The following is a 24,703-nucleotide window of genomic DNA, read 5'->3' on the forward strand; positions in this document are numbered from 1 at the left end:
TTTCCAGGCAGTTTATATGCCAGGAGGAATGATGGTCCTGCCATGGACCTCTCGAAAAGCGGCTGTCCATGACCGCGCCCCAGCCCGTGAGGGAGGCGTCTGTCGAGACGGTTTTCCGGTGACATGACGCTCCCAACACGGGACCTTGGGACAGAAACCAAGCTTTCTTCCACATAGATAGGGAACGAAGGCATCTGCGCGTAACCCTGATCATGCGAAATGGGTTTCCCCCCGGGGAGAACCCCTTGGTTTTCAACCACCACTGAAAGGGCCTCATGTGCAGGAGACCGAATGGAATGATATTGGATGCTGCTGCCATGAGACCTAACACTCTCTGGAAATGTTTTACAGTGATGGCCTGGCCTAGCTTAATCCTGGTCACCGTGGCCAGGATGGATTCGATCCGTGCAGGAGACAATTGTGCCCGCATCGAGACCGAATCCCACACCACTCCCAGGAACGTGGTTCTCTGGGCTGGTGCCAACACGCTCTTTTTCGTGTTGAGTCTCAATCCCAGGCTCTGGATGTGGGCAAGGACAACATCTCGATGCCGAACTGCCAGCTCTTGTGACTGGGCTAGAATCAGCCAGTCGTCGATATAATTGAGAACCCTGAGACCCTGAAGCCTCAGTGGTGCTAGAGCTGCATCCATACATTTTGTAAATGTGCGAGGGGAGAAAGCTAGGCCAAACGGAAGAACCCGATATTGGTACGTCTCGCCCCCGAAGGCGAACCTCAGGAACTTCCTGTGAGACGGAAGAATGGAAATGTGGAAGTATGCGTCCTTCAGATCTATTGTGACAAACCAATCCTCGGATTGAATTTGGTTCACGATGATGGGAATAGTGAGCATCTTGAACCTGAACCTCCTCAGAGACCGATTCAAGTGCCTGAGATCTATTATTGGATGCAACCCCCCATCCTTCTAGGGAACTAAGAAGTAGCGGCTGTAGAACCCGGACTCCCTGTCTGGAGGAGGAATACGTTCTATAGCCTCCTTTACCAGCAGAGAGTTTACTTCTTGTTCCAACACCCGACTCTGCTCTGGGTTGACTACAGTCCAGACCACCCCTTGAACTTTGGTGGGCGGGAACCGAACTGTAGTCTGTACCCCCTTTGAATGGTGCGCAAAGCCCAAGGAGAAATATGCGTGAGATTTTTCCATGCATCGAAATACTCTACTAAGGGGACCAGCCCCTCAAGGCTGGCCTCGGGTATTAATCGGGATTCGTTCTTGGCCCCCCGAAGCGGATCTCCGGCAGGGTTCAACCAAAAACGATTCTTGATGTGCGGACGCGAATGCTGCCTGGCCGCAAGCCTGTGGGGTGGACAGTGCAGGTCGCGTTCGCTGGAGACCGATGCGTCCCGAAGCGTACTTAACGGCGGGAAGTCGACATCGATTTCCTGCGGGCTCTGCAGAGGAGGCAACCTCGATCGCTCCCCCACGGGTGGGGCCGCCCGCAGAGGGCCTAGGCTGGCTAGGACCTCTTTGTTGAAGCCTTCTTCGCCTGTAGGACGGCCCTCAGGTCGCCCGGCTTAGGCTGAGGCTTCGGCTGAGAGCGTCGTCTATGCCCCCAGGCTGCCTGAGGGGGGACTCTAGAAGCGACGATCTCCTTTTGCGCCCGTCTATAGGCGGAGGAGCTGGCGGATGGCTGCGGCTGCCCGCCTGGGGCAGGCTTCTTAGATCTTGAGCGGCGAGGGAGGTATTGTTTAAAGGCTGCAGACTGTTTCTTTGCCTCCTGAAACCTGTTGACGACGATATTAACTGAGTCGCCGAACAGGCCAGAGGGCGAAATTGGGGCATCAAGGAGGAAAGCCCTGTCCTTCTCCTTTATGCCTGACAAATTTAGCCATAAGTGTCTCTCGGAGACTACCATTGCCGCCATGGAATGGCCGATAGCACGGGCTGTTTCTTTGGTGACTCGGAGAGACAAATCTGCAGCCTTCCTCAACTCCGCAACAATTTCCGGAGTTGGACCCTCGCCCTCATCAATATCTTTAAGAAGGTCGGCCTGGTACGCCTGCAGTACTGCCATTGTATGCAGACTAGCGCCAGCCCGACCCACAGCCATATAAGCCCTGCACCGGGGTTTTTAGGGATGATGCAGACTCGGGGGCTAAATAAGTGGCAAGCGGCTGTTCCACCCGAGGCATCATCCCATAACCGTTCTCTCGCCCCCCCAAGATATTACTATATTTTAACACAGGGGGGTTGGACACGCGAGATGAATGTGGTTTGTTCCACGATTTACACAACTCGTTGTGAAAATCTGGAAAAAACGGTAAACCCCGATGACGAGGTTGCTCTCTATGCTGCAGGAAACGCTCGTCCAACTTGCTTTTAATAAGTGTTTCCTGCTTCTCATGTGGCCAACTGATATTAAGACGGGCCACTGCATGAGAGACAACCTCTACCAGCTCCTCATATGCGGGGACACGGGGTGGCGAGTCATCCCCAAAATCCCCGCCCTCGATGCTGAGCACGTCTACTTCCTCGGAAGCCGACAGCTCAAGCATCGGGCTCTCCACTCGTGCGGAAGAAGCCGCGGGGCGGGCTTCCACGCGAGGCGAGAGAGCATCAGAACTGGCGGATGAATCGCGAGAGCGTGCCTCGGCAGTCTCGAGATCCCCCGCCAGATCCATCTGCGAGCCCCATGAAGAGAGTTGCCGCGTCCGGTCCCGCACCATGGGGCTCGCAAGCCTGGCCATCCCCAGTGAAAATGGCCAGGCGGGAGCGCAGCACACGGATTGGCAATCTCTCACAATCCTCGCAAGCAGCTCCCTCGAGAGCTGCCCGCGCATGCTGCACTCCCAAACAGTGCACACACATTCGGTGTGTGTCCCCACCTGTGATATAATGTGGGCAGGGATGCACACACCTCATGAAACTGCTCGCCATAATAATGCTTGTGACTCTCTGTTGTGTGCCGGCGTCCTTTTTATAGCTTCCGCGTATGCCGTCACACATTACGTCATGACGCAACACCAATCAAGATTGGCTCAGTTTCATTCATATTTCAGAGGCGCTACGCTGAGGGCCTTCCCCCAAAGTGTCGTTTGACGCAGTTCGATGTTCTCTCGAAGGGGAACTAATTTGTTTTTACATTTCAGCCCCAAATTTGCATACCACACTGCAATATTAAAACCAAAATACGATGAATCTCCCAAACTTGTCTATTTACTTTAGGGCTTGTACGTACATAGCATGTTTTTAATGTATCTAAAAACATGAGGTATCAGAATAATTTAAATGTATGTACAGTATTCACCACCATTTTCCTCACTAACTGTCTAAGTTGTATTGATTTGTATTGATTGATTGTATTGGTTGTTGCATTTATTTATGAATATTGAGGACCCCTTTATAAATGAGATGATTCATCTTAAGGAGCCTATCCTCTTAATAAATTTCTCTCTTATTGCATTTCTTATTGAAATGTATCATTTGAAGATGGGATTGTTTATTCTGAACATTATAAAGACCACTTCTTAGAAACACCTATTTTCATACATTAATTAAAACAGATACATATTTAAGATATAGCCTTAAAATATAGCCCTTAGAGCTTCAAAATATGAATCTCATTTAAGATATGCAATGTTTTTGCTCTCAATGTTTATTTAGTATTTCACAGGGGTTACTCATTAGTTGGGCTATCGTATGAAAGGGAGATGGATTTGGCAGTGAAGTACAAACCCCTGCTGCTCCTGAAACATCGTTTGCTGGACACATCAATTTGTTCCTCTGTTACAGAGAGCTGGGAACAATTGGCAGTGTTCCAGCTCTCTTCTCCCCTTTTCTCTCGCTCTCTCTTCCCCGCTCTCTACCCCTTTCTCTCTCTCATCTACATATCTTTGTTATCAGGTTGGTTTTTGTGCGAGCGTTTGGTGGGGTTATCGTACCATCTGGACTGAGGCTCCTCGCCGCCTCTCACAAATTAAAACCCAACCTGTAAAATCAGCAAAAGAAACAATAAGCACCTTTAATCTCGCATTCCCTTCACCTGCTTTTCAAAAGGAAAAGAAAGGCCTTTTATTAATTAGACTGGCATCAAGAAGCCATACATAAAACAATGTCGCTCTCTTTTTATTCTCCTCTCCCATATAATGACTTCAGGACTGACGGAAAGGCCTCTTTGAAGATGACATTCAAATCCTGACATTTGAATTATGTTGTGTGTATCAGAGAGTCAGGCCTTTGTCAGGCCTGTCAAGGTGGTGTGTGAATGCAATGGCAGGCTATCTCTTTGTAAACCACTGCTGACTGAGATTGTTTATACACCTGAGGGACTTGGGGTTCTTTTGTTTTTTTAAGCATTCATATCATGAGAAATGTTAAACTTTAACAACTGCTATTTTGGGAAAACAACAACAAAATATCTTGTTCAAGTGGGATATTTCAACTTGAAAGCTTTCGTCATAATAAATGAACACACATACAGTTTATATATATATTTTGATATATAGATAAATTGACACAATTACCAGCTACAGTGGCCTTGATGGCCAGCAGAAGGCACTCCATCCCAGACTCCATCAAGTACTTAATTCGCCATAATCCTCTGCCCGGTCTCATCAGCACTCATTGTTTGCACCTGTGTCTCATTAGCATTGTTTGCTCACCCTATATAACCCCAGTTCTCTCTGTCATTCATTGTTAAGTCTTGCATGTGTCATCTGCATTTCTCTGAGCTCAGTCATTGTTTCTGTCTTATTTTGTATGACGTTGCCAGTTCTTTAAGTATGATTGTGGATTACCCCTTCATTAAAACACTGCATTTGGATTGTCAACCAAGTGATGGGCAAATGAAACCTCAAGAAGCACTCTGAGGCTTTCCTCTGATGGGAAAAGTTTCAAAGTAGGGGGTAGACTATATATAAATATCGACCGATGATTAGTGTGCATCTAGTCAGTAAAGCCGGTTATGTAATCAGCGGTAAATATCATCAGGTGCGTGATTTAACATAGAGCAGCTGTTACTACACTGAGCCGTTGTTAACTGACAAGCTGCGCAAATCCAAGCTGATAATGAATGTGGATTTGCGCAACTTGTCAGTTAACAACGGCTCCGTGTAGTAACAGCTGCTCTATGTGAAATCACGCACCTGATGGAATTTACTGCTGATTAGATAACCGGCTTTACTGAGGAGATGCGCATTAATCATCAGCTGATATAAATCGTGCACCCCTATTTCAAAGCTTTGTGAGTCTCAAAACAGTGGCATCTGTTAATAAAAAAATAGCAGCCAAAAGCCTGTTAAAGACATGCCATAGAACGAAGCAGCAACCACAAATTCCATAGATCGACTCATGTTACGTGCAAGTGATTCTCTGAAAACAATACGCGCTTTGGCACAGAGCTTCGTGAGAAATTGTGCCACTAACCTGACACAGACTTCAGTGTCATATGTAACATCACTACATCAACCTTTGTACGTAAGTGCAGGTCATGACAGATATGTGATATATTCTGTATCTAGAGATATGATATATACTTATACATTGACACATAGTTATATTTATTTTCTGTTAGATCATTTTGTAAGCCTGGACAAGAACTACCCTGTGTTTTCACATCAAATTCGGACTCAAAATTATTTAACCTTCAGGAGTCAAAATATACTTATTCTCTGTAAAATATCCATCAGGAAAGATTTATTGTCTATCGGTAAGTGACTTGCAATGCTCAACATAAGTCACCTTTGTAAAGTTTTTTTTTTTTTTTTTTGCCTGTCAAAGTTATGATCTAAAACCAGAATAATCCATCATGTTGTTGTGTAAAGAATTATGAAATGCTCTTAGGGAGAGTGTATTCTTCAAAGAGAGGTAAACCAACGTTTAGCAAAGGCATTTTAAAGTCAGCATTAACTAGACTGCAAGGTCTGCAGAAAAGCAGAGGGAGGTAAATATAGTAGAGCAAGATAAAACATATAGTTTTTGAGTCTCTTAGTCCATGAACACTATAGACCGGCGAAATCTGGATTAAAAACATACTAGAACAATTAGATTTAAAATTAGTTTTTTTTAGATTATCTTTTTGTATTTTTACTACTACTATTACTACTACTACTATTATTATTATTATAATTATTATTATTATTGTCCAAGGGAGGTATAAATAATGATTCATTGTCTGAAAATTCTTCTAGAATAATTTGGTGCAAATAAGACCTGCAGTTAAGTATTATGTCGAATATATAGTAGTAATTCACTGTTTTAGATTACAAATCTAATACCTTTATTTTCCAATTTGATGTTTAGAACAGAGAAGCACAGTTAAAGTCTTCCATAAATATAGAGTCAATTAAACAAATGTGCTTGCAGGAGAGAATAAAGTTTTAGGGGTATAAGGAGGTTTATGAGAGCAACACAAGAGTAAAGAGCACTGTAAAAAGGGTCTTACTTTCAAAAGACAGGGTTCACGGCCCTTGACCTCATAGGGAAGTGGAATCAGCATGCGCTAAGTGCAGCATCTTGTAGGTTTCAGCCAGGCTTTCAGCAGGAGCATGGGCCCATACTGTGCCGAGGGGACTCTGGTGTGTCCATCTGAATTTAAACTCTGTGGAGAAGAAAATAGCAGGAACCCTGCTAGGCTCTGTAACCATAGGATGGTTTCTGAACATGGTCAGTGGCTGTGCCACAGACTTGATTGATTCTTCGTCTTGACCTATTTTTGTAGTCTAGCTACAATGTCTTACGTTAAAGACTTCCTGTATCTTGCGATATTGTTGGGAAAACTTATCCTAAAGTCCTAAAGATACACAAAACTGTTTACGATGTCCTCTGCAATTATATCATAAATGATATTTTAGGAGAAACCAACATCCTGAGGCATTATCATGCTAAATTGTTCCTGGGAAAATGAGAGAGAGAGAAAGATGCAGTTGTGTGCCTGCTTTGGGTGTCAGGTCAGGGGTCAAAGGTCAAGCCCTTGGCCATTAACTTCCTTGGTGACAGTTTCAGAGTGATGTAAGCCTCCTCATATTGCTCTTTTGTCATTGCAACTGAACTCAATTGAACTGACATCATTAACTAACTGACATTAACAGTGTAAAGTTGGCAGAGAGCCAATCATTTGAAAGCAGACTGACCTATCTGCCACTCTGGTCAACACTTTCAACAACTCATGTGAAATATAACTCTGGCAGACAGTGAGTTGTTTGTTTCTTTGTTCTGTCTGGACTGATGTCCTCCAAAAGAGCAGTCATCTGCTGTCATTCTGGTGCCACAGAAGACATATGGTATCCATCCTTAAGGTGCATCTAAACAGACAGCAGTAACTTGAAGATGACACAAAGGATTAATTGTATTACACATATCTGATTATTTATGGGTTATAACAATTAAATAATAATTGCTATAAAGTTAAATAAATAAACTGAAAATTATCTATCTATCTATATATCATCTTAACTTAGAATGAGAAAGACTAGATCATAATATTAGATTTAATACAGGAAATCTGAGTGTTACAATCGTGAAATGTTCGATAGTAACCTTCTTTATGTCAAAAAAGAGCACACCTCAAAGTAATATTCTAATATTCCCTCTGGAGTCTAAGGGTATTTTTGGGGCCTGGAGAAGTTTTGTCATGCCCTGACATTTGTGCTTTTTTCAGTTTCTTATAAATATCTAAATGGGTAAAGTCTAATCTCACTGTAATCAGCACAAACTGGGCTATAATAATATAAGAAATGCATGTATGTACATGATTGTGTTTTTGAGAAAAAAAATATTATGCGTGGTTAGTGAAAAACTAAAAATGTTAAAACACTTGAATAAGGCAAAAAAACACATAAAGAACAATGGTTCCCGGGATTTTTGAGAACTGGAGCTTGTAGCCTAGAATTTTTCTTTCTAAATGATGTGAAAATCATCTTGTTTACTCACTCACAGAAAACAATATATTGATTTAAATTTTCTAAGACACTTTTTGTTGGTAAAAGTCATATGCGAGTAGGCGTCAACTACCATGGATATCATTGTGATTTACACCTGAGAAGACAAAGGGCCGCATAATGAGCTGCATAATGAGCCATTCAGTCATCTGTGCCACTGTGAGTGAGGAGTTACAAGAGAGAATGCAAGAACAAAATAAATCTATATAATTTTATGTTTGTAGTTTATTAAGAATATATTTAATTATCCCACAACATAATTTAATATCCACTTGGGGGTGCAGTTAAACAGTTTATTAGAAACAATCAAAGCTGACTTTCAAACAAATTGTTTGGCATCCTTACTCCAGTCACACAATCCTTCAGAATCCTTTTAACAATCTTATTTTCTACCAAAAAAAAAACATTTATTGTTATTATTATTATCATTATTATTAATGTTGAAAAGAGCTGAGAATATTTTTCTGGGTTTTTAGGGGGAATAAATTGAAAGAAAAGCATGTTTTTACATTTGTGACAGTTATCTATTTGTTACATTTATATTATTTACATCAAGCTTTTGAATGGTATAATATTGTATATTGTTATTGAAACTTCATAATGTTTCACTTGATTACTATACATTTAGTCAGGAATTATAGTTTGGAAAAAGTATTTGGAAAAAGTCTAACTAGTAAAATGTTTACACGTTATGTGAAAACTAGTACAAGTATATAAATAAAAAGAGACTTACTCATGTTTATGATCTCTGCTGAATAAAGTGCTGCATTCTTTTTTTCTGAGGAAATCCATTTCTCAAATCCTCAACCACATGACATCTTTTTGGGGTGAATTATGTCTTATTCCTCTCATCGCGAAGCAAACAGTAAAATAAACACTTGAAGAACAGTCTCGCTGCTTTTTCTTCTGTTATGGGCGTATTCAAGCCGCGCGCTTCAGTTTGAATCTGAATAGAGCGTTCGGCGCGGGGCGTGGTCACATTAGATATAATGAAGGGAGACTTGAAAAACAGACATCGCGTTGTTTTCATATGGATTACTTTATCACAGAATATCTGTTTTCGGCGGCACTTGTTTAGTTTAAAAATAGACATGTCAAGCTTTCTATAGATATCTCCCCCATGTATTTTCGTTGAGTATTCACGGAGTTACAGTTCATTTTAATGACTTGTTTGTAAATGAAGATAAGCGCAGACAAAGGCTGCAGACAGCACACCTTGTTTGTTATCTTTATTTTATAAGTGCACAAAGTTTTGTTGTCATTATGTCTGTATCCAAAAAAAAGTAGACCCTTTACAGATTCGATTGATGTATTGCTCTTATCTGTACGATTAAAACTGAAAGTGTAATTTAAGGTCTTTTCGGGGTTATCAGGAGAAAATGACTCAAAACGCGTATCCGCGTTAATCGACTCGAAAGGGTTAAAGGTCCCATCTGTCATGTCTGGCAAAAAAATCATGTCATACTCCACATTCCATACCAGATGGGGGCAGTATGCCTCAATAAAGTGAATTGGTCTACTCTAGAGTAACAAACGAGAAACGGCATAGTCTCTATGCTCCGCCCCTACCTTCACAACAACCCTACAGCCATAGCCGAAGCCTAAGAGGACGTTTTGCCTCCAGAGGAACGTTGGGTGATGTCAAGTGATTTTGAAACATGACATCTTCAAGCTACTCCCCTTCACCTTTACCAGTGAATATGTTCCTATTTGTTTTGTTCATATTACATTTTGAGTTGTATATACACATTATTTGAATTAAATTAATTTGACAGACAGCATTCTGAAAGAGGACAGTTCTCTGGCTGGTGGTTATGTTGCCCGCATACCGCCTCCCATGGCCGAAACTGGTATTACGACACCTGTCGGGCCGGGGCTAGTAATGCTAATGCTAATTAAGGTTGATATCTCTGCAGCACTATAACTTGACATTTTTTTAATGACATCATCGCCCTTATTTCTTCTCATTCTTTTGATGCGTGTAGGTCATTTTTTGGATATTTTTACCTCAATTTTTGCACATGGCACCTTTAAGATCTTATGTCATAGTTCACATTTATATGGTACTAATTATTTTAGCTGTCAGTAATAAAGTGTGTTTGAACTAAAAGTCTGAATGAGATCTAGAGCATAATCTGAAATAAATGTAATCCTTTTAAATAAATTGTAACTTATCTCAAATAACTTAATTAGCTGTGCCATCTGGAGCACCGGGAGTTTTCCCGGTGGGCCGCTGTACAATGTGGGCCAGCCCATTGCGTAAATATATATAAAGAATGAATTACAGTAAGTGTACGTAGACTATATTCCTCCATCGGCCCAGACGAAAGGCACACAAGGCCCATTTGAGTCAAAAACTCTAATCAGTTTATCGTGCTCTGGCTCAGTGCAGTGGCATAAAAGTGCTTGTCAATGTCAAAATGTTTGAAAAAGCCAATCAAAGTGTGGAAGGCGGGATTTACTGTGCACATTTGAAAGCAAGCTGACTCTGAGGTAAGATGTAAGCAGCTAAACATGATGAGACAATTCATCAGTATTTGCCAACTGTTAACAATAATAAAAAAATAAATAAATAATCCTGAACGACAGACTACTACTGGCCTTTTCGAATTTCTTCATGCCATTTACATTATTCATCACAATAAGCCTATGAGATAAGAGTGAATATTCTAAATCTCTAATTTCACATGTCTAAGAATAAAAAATACAAATAAAAACGCAAAATATCATTCTCAAACTTACTCTAGCACAATGCAAATCGGAAGACTTTCTCTTTCAAGTGCTGTTATTATGAAAGTGATATATATTACTAAAAATCCTATAATTTGCTAGTTCACATGGATTATTTTATATACACACTGGCGCTCAAATGTTTGAGATAATCAAGACTTTTTATTTAAGCATATTTAGTTTTTGAAAGAAGGATTAATTTATTTGATCAAAAATACAGTAAAAATAATAATATGAAATATTACACTTAAAATATTGGTTCTATTAAAGATATTTAAGTTTATTTATATGATCAAAATCATTGCTACAGTCTTCAGTGTCACATGTTCCTTCAGAAATCATTCTAATATGTTGTTTTGCTGCCTAATTATTATCAGTAATTATTTGTGATCAGCTATTACTAATGATTTTCATTATTATCAATAGGCCTACTGAAAACAGTTTTCCCTTAATATTTTTGTGGAAACTGATACTTTTTTTCATGATAATTTAATGCATACAAAGTTAAAGAACAACTTTTTAAATATAATTAATTTGCAAAAAGTACAGTATAAATAACTTTACTTTTACTTAAATCAATTTTATGCAAGAGTAAAATTATTCATTTATAATATTTAATATTACCCTAGACTAAATGGTAATTTATTTCCATAAAAATATAAAGCAGAACAACTGTCTTCAACATTGATAAAAATATGAAATATTTATTGAGCAAAAAAATCTGCATATTGGATTGATGTCACGATCATGGACTTCCTGTTCCTTTTGTGTTTCCCTATTTTGGTCATGTTCCGTTCCTCGTTTTTGTTAATTGATTAATCCCCACCTGTTTCCATTCCCCTGATTACTTTCCATGCCTTTTTAAACCCTGTCTGTTCAGTTCCCTTTTGTCTGCTATTGATGTGATGTTGATGTTAATGTGATGTTAAGTTCTTATGTTTGAAGATGTGTGTTGGATGTGCCCTTATTCTCCCGTGAGCATTAAAATAACTCATTTGATATATCTCATTCATCGTGCACGTTACTCTACATACCTACACGTATTACAATTGATTTCTAAAGGACTATTAAAAGGCACCATAAAAAACAGTCCACATTCTGCACTACATTCCTAATATCAAAAGTAAAGCATTGTGTCATATGGACTGATATTATGTTAGGTATTTAACGTTAGTGATATTAAACTGTCCCTCGAAAAGAGATGTGTAAAAAAATCTTCTTATTTACTATTTGTCATATACTGAACAAAATTATAAACGCAACACTTTTGTTTTTGCCCCCATTTTTCATGAGCTGAACTCAAAGATCTAAGACTTTTTCTTTCTACACGAAAGGCCTATTTCGCTCAAATATTGTTCACAAATCTGTCTAAATCTGTGTTAGTGAGCACTTCTCCTTTGCCTAGACAATCCATCCACCTCACAGGTGTGGCATATCAAGATGCTGATTAGACAGCATGATTATTGCACAAAAGTGTTGCGTTTATAATTTTTGTTCAGTGTGTATAAACCAGAAATGACTAATAATAATGTAAAAATGTATGCCAGTCATCATAAGATTATTATTTATTAGGATCCCCATTAGCTGATGCAACAAAATGCATCCGCTACTCTCCCTGGGGTCCACACACAACATATAACACGAATAAAAAACACACTACATAATCAATACACAAATGAACATATTACCAACATACACAACCAATGCTCAATCATCCACTGAAACAACAAATTCTCATAAAATACATATATACATACATACACACATATATGTACATATACACTTACACATACACATATACATACACACAAACACATACAATATACTCTATCTAAAAATATAAGCTAACATAAAAAATTCCTTTATTTGTTTTTTAAAACCAATATTATTTTGAGTTTTAACAATATGACCAGGAAGAGAGTTCCATTCAACCATAGCTCTATACAACACTGTACGTTGTTTTGAGTTTGTTCTGGATTTTGGAATAATATATTTACCAATGACGGCATGCCTCGTGGGATAGGTATGTACATTAGAACTCAGAGTAAGTTGCCTATACAGACAGTCAGGAGTCTTCCATACATTCATTTTATTTATAAAGCCAAGAAGTGATGCTTTTAACCTCTCATCAACCGTTAACCAGAAGAGTTTGCCGTGCATTTTGTTAACATTAGCCCTTATTGTACAACAAAGGGCTAAACGAGCAGCTCTATTCTGAACCCTCTGTAGTTTCCCTAAATTCTTCTTTGTAGTTCCTGACCAAACCACAGAGCAATAATCTAAGTGTGATAACACTAGGGTCTGCAAAACATGTTTAGTTAAATATGGATTTAAAAACGAATAACACCTTTTAACTACAGATATATTTCTCCCCATCTTTTTCACCACTTCTTCTATATGTCTTGACCACGACAAAGTACAGTCTAAGGTTACCCCAAGAAGCTTTACTTCATGTACCTGCTCAACAGCAACATTATTTAGTGCTAAATCCAACATGGGCCTTGTTTTTAATGAACATTTAGTTCCAAATAAAATACTTTTAGTCTTAGCTAAATTTAAAACAAGTTTATTATCAGTAACCCAATTAAATACCATCTGCAACTCATTGTTGAGAGCTGCAGTAATATTTTCTAAAGCTGGTGCAGGCATATAAAGCGTTACATCATCCGCATACATAGACACAGAAGCTCTTTTACAGACCAGTGGGAGATCATTCGTAAAGATAGAAAAAAGCAATGGTCCTAATGAAGACCCTTGTGGAATCCCACATGCTACAGGCCTCACCTCAGAGAAGCTTCCATTGAAATACACCTTCTGTGTTCTATCTGTCAAGTAGCTCTCTAGCTTTCCCTAATAACAAACTATGGTCGATTATGTCAAAAGCAGCACTAAAATCTAATAATACTGCTCCGACAATATTTTGGTGATCAATATAATGTAACCAATCATCTGTCATTTGTGCAAGAGCTGTACAAGTTGAATGTCCTTCTCTATAAGCATGCTGGTATTTGCTTAACAATTCATTCATAGTGAAATAACCTTGTATCTGGTTAAATACAATTTTTTCTAAAAGTTTACTTATAACAGGTAACAAACTAATTGGTCGACTATTAGAGCCAGAAAAAACAGCACGAGCATTTTTCGCTAAGGGGATTACCTTTGCTTCTTTCCACACTTGTGGGCACACTTTCCTCTCAAGACTCAAATTAAAAATATAATGTATGGGAGTGGCAATATGGTCTGCTACCATCCTCAATAGCTTTCCATCCAGGTTGTCCGTACTGGGTGGCTTGTCATTATTAATAGACAATAATAGTTGTTTTACTTCTTCTCTTGTCACTTCTCGAAATTTAAATGAACAATTCTTATCATTCATTATTTCTTCTGATATACATAAATAAGTTGACTCACAGTATGATGTTGGCATTTTCTGCCTTAATTTACAAACTTTATCAATGAAGTAATCATTAAAATAATTTGCAAGGTCTACAGGTTTAGTTATAAACGATCCTTTCACTTCAATCCATGATGGGATCAAATTACTCTTCCTACCCATGATATTATTTAAGGTGCTCACAGAGCTTTTTCCCATCATATTTTATACAATTAATCCTGGATTCATAGTACAGTTTCTTCTTCTTTCTATTCAGGTTGGTAACATAATTCCTCAATTTACAATATATTTGCCAATCATATAATAATCCAGACTTCTTTGCCACTTCTCTTGCATTTTCTCTTTGACCCATGTATCCTTTTAATTCCTCATCAACCCAAGGAGCCCCAGTAGCTCTAACAGTCAGCCTCCTAACAGGTGCATGCTTATCCATAACTGGGGCCAACAATTTCATGAATACATTAAGTGCAGTATCTGGGTCTTTCTGTTGAATGACATCAGACCAACAGATATTTCCAACATCTTCCACATATGAATCACAGTCAAAACCCTTGTACATTCTTTTATATACAATTTTCGGCCCCGCCTTTGGAACTTTAGTTTTCCTGGATAAGCCCACCAAATTATGATCACTAAAGCCGATCGAAATTGAAACGGCTTTAGAACAGAGATCAGCTACATTAGTATAAATATGATCTATACATGTGGATGATATAAGTCCTGTCTTATTAACAAATTCCCTGGTTGGCTGATTAATAACCTGAACCAGATTACAGGCCCCAGTTATAGTAAGAATTTTCTTTTTCAGCGAACATTTTGATGCAAGAAAATCAATGTTAAGGTCTCCCAGGACATAAATTTCCCTATTTTCATCACATGCTCGCTCAAACATTTCTCCCAAATCGTCAAGATACTGATTGCCAGACCCTGGTGGCCTATAACAGCATCCCATCAACATAGGCTTTAAATGGGGTAGGTGAACTTGTAACCATAACATTTCGACATCACATGACATTAGATCTTCTCTGATTTTAACTGGAATGTGGCTCTGAATGTACATGGCAACTCCTCCCCCATAAACATCCCTATCCCTTCTATAAATACTATATTCCTGTATTTCTACTGCAGCATCATCAAACGTATTGTCTAAATGAGTTTCAGAAATAGCTAAAATATTAATATTATGAGATGTTAACATCCATTAATGTTAATTATAATAATTTCAATAATTAAAAATATATAGCATTTTTATTTCTGAATTGTGTTATATGTTAGCTGGTTGGTTTATGGTGACAGGGTGTGGTGGGATGCTCTATGCCAGAAAGTCCAGGGCCACTTTTTAGCCCAGTCCACCCCTGGCCATGATGAAATCTTATAAAACAGGGTTCCTCAAATCTTGTCCTGGAGGGCCAATGCGCTGCAGTTTAGCTCCAACCTTGTTCAAACTCACCTAACTGTGATTTTCAAATGATCCTGAAGACATTGATTAGCATGCTCAGGTGTGTTTGATTATGGTTAGAGCTAAACTATGCAGGAAAGTGGATCTCGCTGGCCAGATTTGAGGATTCCTGTTATAAAGTTTTAGCATCTGTCATTAATAAAACACACAATTATTGGACTTGAAGTCATCAAAACTTCAGACAGCAGAAGAAAAATGCTTTCCCCAAAATATTTTAATATCAAAATATTTTTTGAGATGGTCTCTCTTCTTTTACACGAAGCATGTGCAAATCGTAAGGGACATCATCACAGGATCATCTAGCACATCTCACTAAATGTTTTGCTTTTTATGAGTAAAAGTGAGCATGGCTGTGGTAAACAGCAGCTGAGAGTTTTAATATGTGACAATGCCAAGCAAAGAATACCTATATTGTGTGTATTATCCTCTAGTATTAAATTATCAAAATTAATCATTGCCAGAACAGTTCAGTTACGATGATTTATGAAACAATCAATATTCAATATACAATAATATAAAATTGGAGTTGTAAATAACAATGTGTCATATACTGGTGTGAGGGAAAACAATGTGATCAGAATGGATTATCTTTGTATTTATTTTACCTGTAATTAAATTTGCAAAATAAGGTGATGCAGATGTACATGTTTAAATGTATGATTCCCCAGATGTCTCGTCTTGTCACTGAACTACTTGTAGTCACAGCAGTGTCCTTTTAGCACATTTTATTCAGCTGGCTTGTGGGAAATAAAATAAATATATAAAATATTTGTTTCTAGCTTAATTTGAAGTTCTAGAACATCTTTTCAGCATGTTTTTCTTTCTAAAAATACCCAAACCTAATTGGGAAGTTGGTTCACCCAATGGATAAATAGGTAACTTCAGTAACTGGGATTTGTTTTACCTCATACTAAATCTATCTATTGTTTGTATCACATGACTTTATTAACCAATCAAACAAAAGAAAGTAGAGGTATTCCCTTGTGAGATCTCTGATGCAGTTAGATTATGTGCTATGCAGGACAAGAAAAAAAAAAAGTGTTGATGACATTTGACATTTTACAAATGCCAAAGTAGGTATGGGCATGGCCCAAAGGTCAACACTCTACTCTTGCCCCATACATTTCCTTCTGTGAACTCTTTTTGAGATTGATTAAGTATTACAGACAAACAAGTATTAAAAAATGTATTAAATTTTTTTTTTTTTAACTTTTTTTTTCTTTAGTAAAAAAATAAAAAATAAAAAAATTGTAGAGGACTGCCAGATGTGGCTGCTTGTAACACATGATTGTTTCCAGCATGTTTCTGCTTGCTCACACACATGCTCATACTCACACAGTAATGCCTGAAGACCCCTTTCCAACCTCCCATGTGTGAGACAAATTTAACATGTTAGATTGAATTTTCATGTTTTTAAATGGCCAGACATATCTGTGTTACCATCCAGAAGAGCAACTACTGCAAATCACTGTAAGAAACTGTATACTGTTTGTTTGTTTTTTTTGCCTACAATTGAAGGGCTAAGCTCCCACAAGGGTAAACAGTCTGTCTTTTCAAAAGCTGAGCTGTTATGCTACATTTATAGCACCTTCGACCCCTCATTAAAAGTCATTATAGGATAAAAGGCTCTTGTGTAGTTTTACAATGTACTGCTTTATGAATGACTTGTGGTCTCATACAGAGCTGACCACTGGGATCATTACAGGCTTAGAGTTTCAGCACTTAAACCTCACCCTCCATCCCTGTTGTGCCACTAACAGGATAATTTGCCATAACGCTGAAACATACGTTTTGGCGGTATAACTTCATGAGGCAGGTTAATCAGATAAAGATTTAAACCTGAGCTCAGTTAATCAGAAACAGCACTAACCTTGTTGCCGCCACTGCGTTTGCTTTGCAATGTGACGTGGGAATCAAAAGGCAAGTCAAAGGGTAAGTTTGAAATTAGCATGGTTTTATCTGATGTCACTGACCTGCACAGGTGCTCCCAACTTCCTCCCTTCAGCCTGCTTCCTGTTTCAAACCTGATCCTTCCCTTTAGTCAACATACTAACTCCAGCAGAATGCTTTTAGCTAATACCACCAGTAAAAAAAAAAAAAAGAAAACTCTTTCCCATGTTCGGGGTGATAGTATAAGTGGAGGTCTGAGGAGAGCTGGGTGTTGTTTTGTAGGACAGTACGCCATGGCCCCCCACTGCTGTGCCTGTCACATGTAATTAAACATTTGGCCTCCACAATTACTCAGCAGAGTACACATGCCAGCGTTCAGCAGCCCTGAATATGCATTTCAAAGCTTCAGCGTTCCCCTAAAGTGCTGAACTGACAGGAGCAGAGAGGAGATGCCTGAAGAGAGGGACAGAAGCAGAAAGAGAGAGAGAAAACGAGAGAGCGAGACCATAGGAAAGGGTAACAGAGGGCATATGCTGGCAGGTTTAGAAGGAATGATTAAAAGAGGGCTGGGATTGGGAGGGCATGATTTTTGTGATGTCAGCAGGGTCTAGAGCGAAGCCACATGGTGAAGGAGGGAAGGGGGATCGAAACATCAAAACAATCTTTAAACTGTCACTGGGCCTTATGCACCCACCCACACATACACACGTCAACACCTTTCTATGCGCTTGAGTGCATCAACTCACTTATAACTTAACCACTTATACCACATACATAAAGATACACACTCCCGCTCTAATGAGATCCACAGACATGCTGTCTTGCCTCGCTGGAAAGACGTGCGTGCATAAACATTTGGTGCTGTGTGTCGGTGGGTTATAAGGTCTTTAATTGGATGCTGCCAACGACTCACTTCTCCTCTAAGAAGAGTTTTACTGTCCTAAATCGGGGAGAATCTTGTAGACGATTGTAGATTTATCTACTCACTTATTTATTTTCCACCAACTTTTACAGAGGTTTGACGCCCTCCATTCGACAGTTTTTCCAGTTTAGATTTACAAATGAAAAACTGCCATTTTCGTTCACCGTATGAGACCTAACAGGAGGAGAGTTTTTGCCACTTCCTGGGATATGCACATACTTGACTGTCCTGACTGAATGGCGGAGACTAACTTTATAAATAGGAAGAATTGGGGGTGTTTGGGACATGACATTTGTACCTTATACATACATATTAGTACTTAAAATATAAGGGGTATAACAATATATTGTGTCACAATATTCTGCATGTCACAAAATGCTACAATATTCATAATGGATAGTGAAAATATGCACCACCCAAGATGAAAGTTTGGAAAGATTTAATGTTAATAGCGCATGAGAAAACATAAACCCAAAAGGTTACACATTTTACCTCCCGTGTTCACTAATTATGATTAATAAATTAAAAATAAATTACACTATTTGATACAGGAATGTCCAAACCTGTTCCTGGAGGGCTACTGTTCTGCAGAGTTGAGCTCCTATCCTAATTAAACACACCTGAATCCACTAATCAAGGTCTTCAGGATTACTCTCTTAGTCTTCCAGGCAAGTACTGTATCTGCAGGGCTGCGTTACAATATTTACAATATATATACTGTATTTAAATAAAGGTAGTCATGGACAGTGCAAGCATACAGTATGTGTCTAATATAATTATGTATTTTTTTTTACCTCAGCAAATTATGAATTTTCCTATTCTGGGTTCATCATTGCCCTGAAAAAGGGGGAGAAAGACCAAGTTTAAGCCATCAAAGTCCACCCCTGATATATATTAAAATTAAAATTAAATAAATAGTATTTTTTGTTGTGTGAATGGTTTATCATATGTCTTAGAGGTGAAAAATGAAAAGCTTACATTTTTTAACTCTACTTTGGTTTTTATTAAAGTATTGTTTGAGCATCATTTCATATCAAAATTGGATCTTGTTATACCCCTATAATCTATACATATTAATACCTAAATGGTACATAATACTACTTGTTGAAGGGGTACTGCCCCAATTTTTTATTTTTTTATTATTTTTATTTTTTTGACAGGAACTTCTAAATCCTCATTCATTCTCTGATGCATTCTTGTGCCGCTGAAAGCACCTGCCGTTTATCTGTACTGGGCCTCTTCTATGCCACTGGGGCTCCTGGTACTTTAGTGACAATGTCATGCCAGCTGGCGTGCGGAAGAAACCAACAATGCCATGCTTCTGCACAACAGCCCACTTGGGACAACTTGTGTTGTTAGGTGACATCAATGCCAAATAGCCAATACTGGTTTATGCCCTCACGCAAACTGATTCAGGTATATGGGACACTGACCTCATATTTATTCACAAAAAGGCATGTATACATAAATACTTTCTAAATTAAATTTCTAAAATACAATTATGTGGAATATTTCTTGTTTTGTAAATTATATACAAAAAAATAATAATTAAAACACCTTAAATGTAGTTCGCATGACTCATGTCAGTATTGATATGGTGGACTAAAACTATTAAAAAGTGTTTTTGTTACCTGAAATGAAGCTGAATTAACAATGTCCTGTCATGTGGTTAGTACACATCTAGCATAGCTTATGAACCTCCTTGATCATTTTCTTCTTCTCATCATTCTCTCATCACTCTTCATCTTCTTCAGTGTCTTCCTCCCTTGGCTTCATTTCTGCAGGCTCAGCATCTGTCCACGGCTTTGAAGTTCTGTAAGACTGCAACAAAATGAATTATTCCTACAATCAAATCTGGGTTAATTAGATAACAGTAGAGTGCCTGCTCAGAAGCAAACGGAATGAATAAAGGCGATAGAGTGTGTGTGTGTGTGTGTGTGTGTGTGTGTGTGTGTGTGTGTGTGTGTGTGTGTGTGTGTGTGTGTGTGTGTGTGTGCGTTCGTGTGTGTGTGTGTGCATGCACTTGGCACGTGTGTCCTTGTCAAAAAATAAATAAACAAAAATGTAAAAATAAAAATAATTATTTTAAACTAATGTTGTATATTAATACTGTAAACAGTCTGTTGCTGTTAACCTTACAGTAAATTGTTGTTTATTTAGAAATCATTTTTTTAATTGCTTTTTTAATAAGATGAACACAAATACAACAAAAACATTACATAACATTATTAAGATTATACTTTTATAATGTAAGAATCTCAGTGCTGAGAAGTTCTGTTAATTAAAGAGGCCAAATAATCCATGTAATCTAATGATGTGATTTTAACAGAGGAGGAAACCTGCCAAAATGTGAGGGCACTTCCTGATCCTTAGCAGAAGCGGCAGTTTGATAAATTACACACACTGGCAGAATTAGCATTCAAGTAATCAGGCCGTCCAAACAGAAGAGGAATATTAACTTTTTAAAGTGTTTGTTTGTCTTGTCATCATGGCCGCCCATCTGAAGTGGGAAGTTTGTTAATGGTTCATAAGACCTTCCCATGGGACCACATTACCCAGAAGGAATCTCTCTGTATGCAAAGTGCCAGCACTCATTCCTCTACACCGTTCAAATAAATAGAAGTTTGCCAGAGCATTTGACCGTGAGTAATCCACATTTTTGTAGGAGCTCCAATTTTATTGGTTAGAAAAACAGCAAGTTTTGTTACAAAACAGGATAATGAAAGCGTACTAACTACAGCTTCTGACCACACACTGGACAGGAAAAGGAAATCACAGTTAATCAGGTGTTGCCATTAATCTTGTTTGCTTTAGACTTTCACCCTTCATTTACCTTGACCCAGGGCACAGGGAGAAAATGAGCGCTCCAACCTGACTGGTGACACCAGCTTGATGAATGATAGAAAAACACAGACTGCCATGTGCAGCACTTCTAACAGCGCTAGCTATCAGCAGACCAGTCAGGCAAACGTGCTCTTGTCCTGACAGACATCTGGCCATTTTGGGGGTGAATGGTGCTCTTTCGGGGTCAGCGCTCAGGGCCTGTGAATGCCCCTGTGTGTCCCAATAGCTGAATATTTAGCTTTTTCTTTTCCTGTGTGGAGTTTTTGGGGTGCTTGGGGCAGAGGCCTTCACACCTGTCATTGTTTTGTGACTGGTTATTAGCAGTGAAAAGACTCGGCTAACACCCACCACCCTTAGCTTTGACCTCTCACGTAAACTATCACGCCATTTTCTAGGGTCAAGTCTATTCAGAAGTACAACATGTTGGCTTCATTCATCTTTAAAAAACAAATTCCATATGAATTGGTTTAATCCAAGTCTTCTGAAGAATCTTCTAAAGAGACACAATCACAATGAACAGACAGATTTAATTTAGGCTTTTATTCAAATATAAATGATAATCAGTGCACATACACACAGTGCATAGCAAATACATTAAAAGGCACCAAAAAAGGTTCTCAAACATCATGCAAGTGTTCCTGCGGCTCAGTGGTAGAGCATTGCATTAGCAGTGCAAAAAGGTTGTGGGTTCAATTCCCAGGCAACATACATACTGATAAAAAAAAAAAAATTATAGCCTGAATGCCCCCCGTAAGTCGCTTTGAATAAAAGCGTCTGCTGAATGCATTAATGTAAATGTAAGTTTATTCAAACTTCTGCAAAAACCAGTGAATCTCACACGTCAAACACACACAGCTGAGTTGCCGTTTGCCCATATTTCATATGCTGTATATTATGTATGTATGTTATATGAATAAAAGCCTAAAATAAAACTTTAAATAGGTTTGTTTGGAAACAGTTTCAAATCTATTACTTTTATGATACATTTTGTAGTGTCAAACATTTGTTGGCATGCACTATCAATGGACGGATAGAAATATTACAAGTTTCATTAAAAATGTAATAATTTGCATTCCAAAGATGGGCGAAATACTTCTGAAAATCCTTACAATGTCCAAAAAAATCAGCCTAGTGACAAGACGACCATTATATTAATGTTTTTTTGTTTTTTAGTATAATTGAAATACAAGATAATGGAAATTGCATAGTCCACAGTGTGAGACAATAGACATACAAAGAATGCCAGTTTCATTTACCCACATTAGCACTGCCATAGATGATTGGATGGCTCAAATATCAGATTACTGGGTGACAGGATTGATCAGAATCAACTATTTCAGAGAGCCGTGTAATAATCTGGAAGAACGTCAGTGGACCAGTATTTATCAGTGCTTTGTATGTACATTTTCCATTGAAGAATGTCTTCTAAACTAATTCTGTTTCTCAACAGAGAAACAACAGCAATGCTGTCCCGCTGTCAGGAAGCACATCCAGTTGGCTGGAATAACTCTGAATGCCTCAGTTTGTCGTATGATGTTCGTTCCAAGGAAAGCAATGGACAGCATCATTCCCTTCAGAAATTCTCCCACAGATCACTGTCCATATCATTGAACCGCCAACACAAAGTACAACCCGAATTCCGGAAAAGTTGGGACGTTTTTTAAATTTTAATAAAATGAAAACTAAAGGAATTTCAAATCACATGAGCCAATATTTTATTCACACTAGAACATAGATAACGTAGCAAATGTTTAAACTGAGAAATTTTACACTTTTATCCACTTAATAAGCTCATTTAAAATTTAATGCCTGCTACAGGTCTCAAAAAAGTTGGCACGGGGGCAACAAATGGCTAAAAAAGCAAGCAGTTTTGAAAAGATTCAGCTGGGAGAACATCTAGTGATTAATTAAGTTAATTGATATCAGGTCTGTAACATGATTAGCTATAAAAGCTTTGTCTTAGAGAAGCAGAGTCTCTCTGAAGTAAAGATGGGCAGAGGCTCTCCAATCTGTGAAAGACTGCGTAAAAAAATTGTGGAAAACTTTAAAAACAATGTTCCTCAACGTCAAATTGCAAAGGCTTTGCAAATCTCATCATCTACAGTGCATAACATCATCAAAACATTCAGAGAAACTGGAGAAATCTCTGTGCGTAAGGGACAAGGCTGGAGACCTTTATTGGATGCCCGTGGTCTTCGGGCTCTCAGACGACACTGCATCACTCAACGGCATGATTGTGTCAATGACATTACTAAATGGACCCAGGAATACTTTCAGAAACCACTGTCGGTAAACACAATCCGCCGTGCCATCAGCAGATGCCAACTAAAGCTCTTTCATGCAAAAAGGAAGCCATATGTGAACATGGTCCAGAAGCGCGTCGTGTCGTTAAAATGGACTATTTCAAAGTGGAATAGTGTTTAATGGTCAGACGAGTCCAAATTTGACATTCTTGTTGGAAATCACGGACGCCGTGTCCTCCGGGCTAAAGAGGAGGGAGACCTTCCAGCATGTTATCAGCGTTCAGTTCAAAAGCCAGCATCTCTGATGGTATGGGGGTGCATAAGTGCATACGGTATGGGCAGCTTGCATGTTTTGGAAGGCTCTGTGAATGCTGAAAGGTATATAAAGGTTTTAGAGCAACATATGCTTCCCTCCAAACAACGTCTATTTCAGGGAAGGCCTTGTTTAGTTCAGCAGGACAATGCAAAACCACATACTGCAGCTATAACAACAGCATGGCTTCGTCGTAGAAGAGTCCGGGTGCTAACCTGGCCTGCCTGCAGTCCAGATCTTTCACCTATAGAGAACATTTGGCGCATCATTAAACGAAAAATACGTCAAAGACGACCACGAACTCTTCAGCAGCTCTATATAAGGCAAGAATGGGACCAAATTCCAACAGCAAAACTCCAGCAACTCATAGCCTCAATGCCCAGACGTCTTCAAACTATTTTGAAAAGAAAAGGAGATGCTACACCATGGTAAACATGCCCCGTCCCAACTATTTTGAGACCTGTAGCAGAAATCAAAATTGAAATGAGCTCATTTTGTGCATAAAATTGTAAACTTTCTCAGTTTAAACATTTGCTATGTTATCTATGTTCTATTGTGAATAAAATATTGGCTCATGTGATTTGAAAGTCTTTTAGTTTTCATTTTATTAAAATTTAAAAAACGTCCCAACTTTTCCGGAATTCGGGTTGTACTTTTGAATTAACTATCGGCTCACTGCCTGAATAAAAGGCTTCAATCGCTTTGCTTCTCCCTGCATCTCTTCATCATGCCTGCTTTCTTCTCCCCCCATTTCTGTACCTACCTCCTCTCTTTCACATTTCCCCTCTCTTCGCGCCTTTGCAACCATCACTCTCATTGAGAAAAAGATCTTTTTTTCTCGTACGGAGCGAGAGTACCGCATTGGAGAAGTGCGTCCACTGGCAGCCACCCAGGCCTCTCAGTTCCCCTCAAATTCTCTTCAACTGCTGTTTTTGGAGTTTAAGATTTTTTTTTATTTTTTTTTGGCAGGTAGAAGATTAGTAAAGAGCTCTTGGCAACAAAGCATTCA

The sequence above is a fragment of the Carassius carassius genome, chromosome 10 (assembly GCF_963082965.1).
Source record: "Carassius carassius chromosome 10, fCarCar2.1, whole genome shotgun sequence".
Lineage (NCBI taxonomy): Eukaryota > Metazoa > Chordata > Actinopteri > Cypriniformes > Cyprinidae > Carassius > Carassius carassius.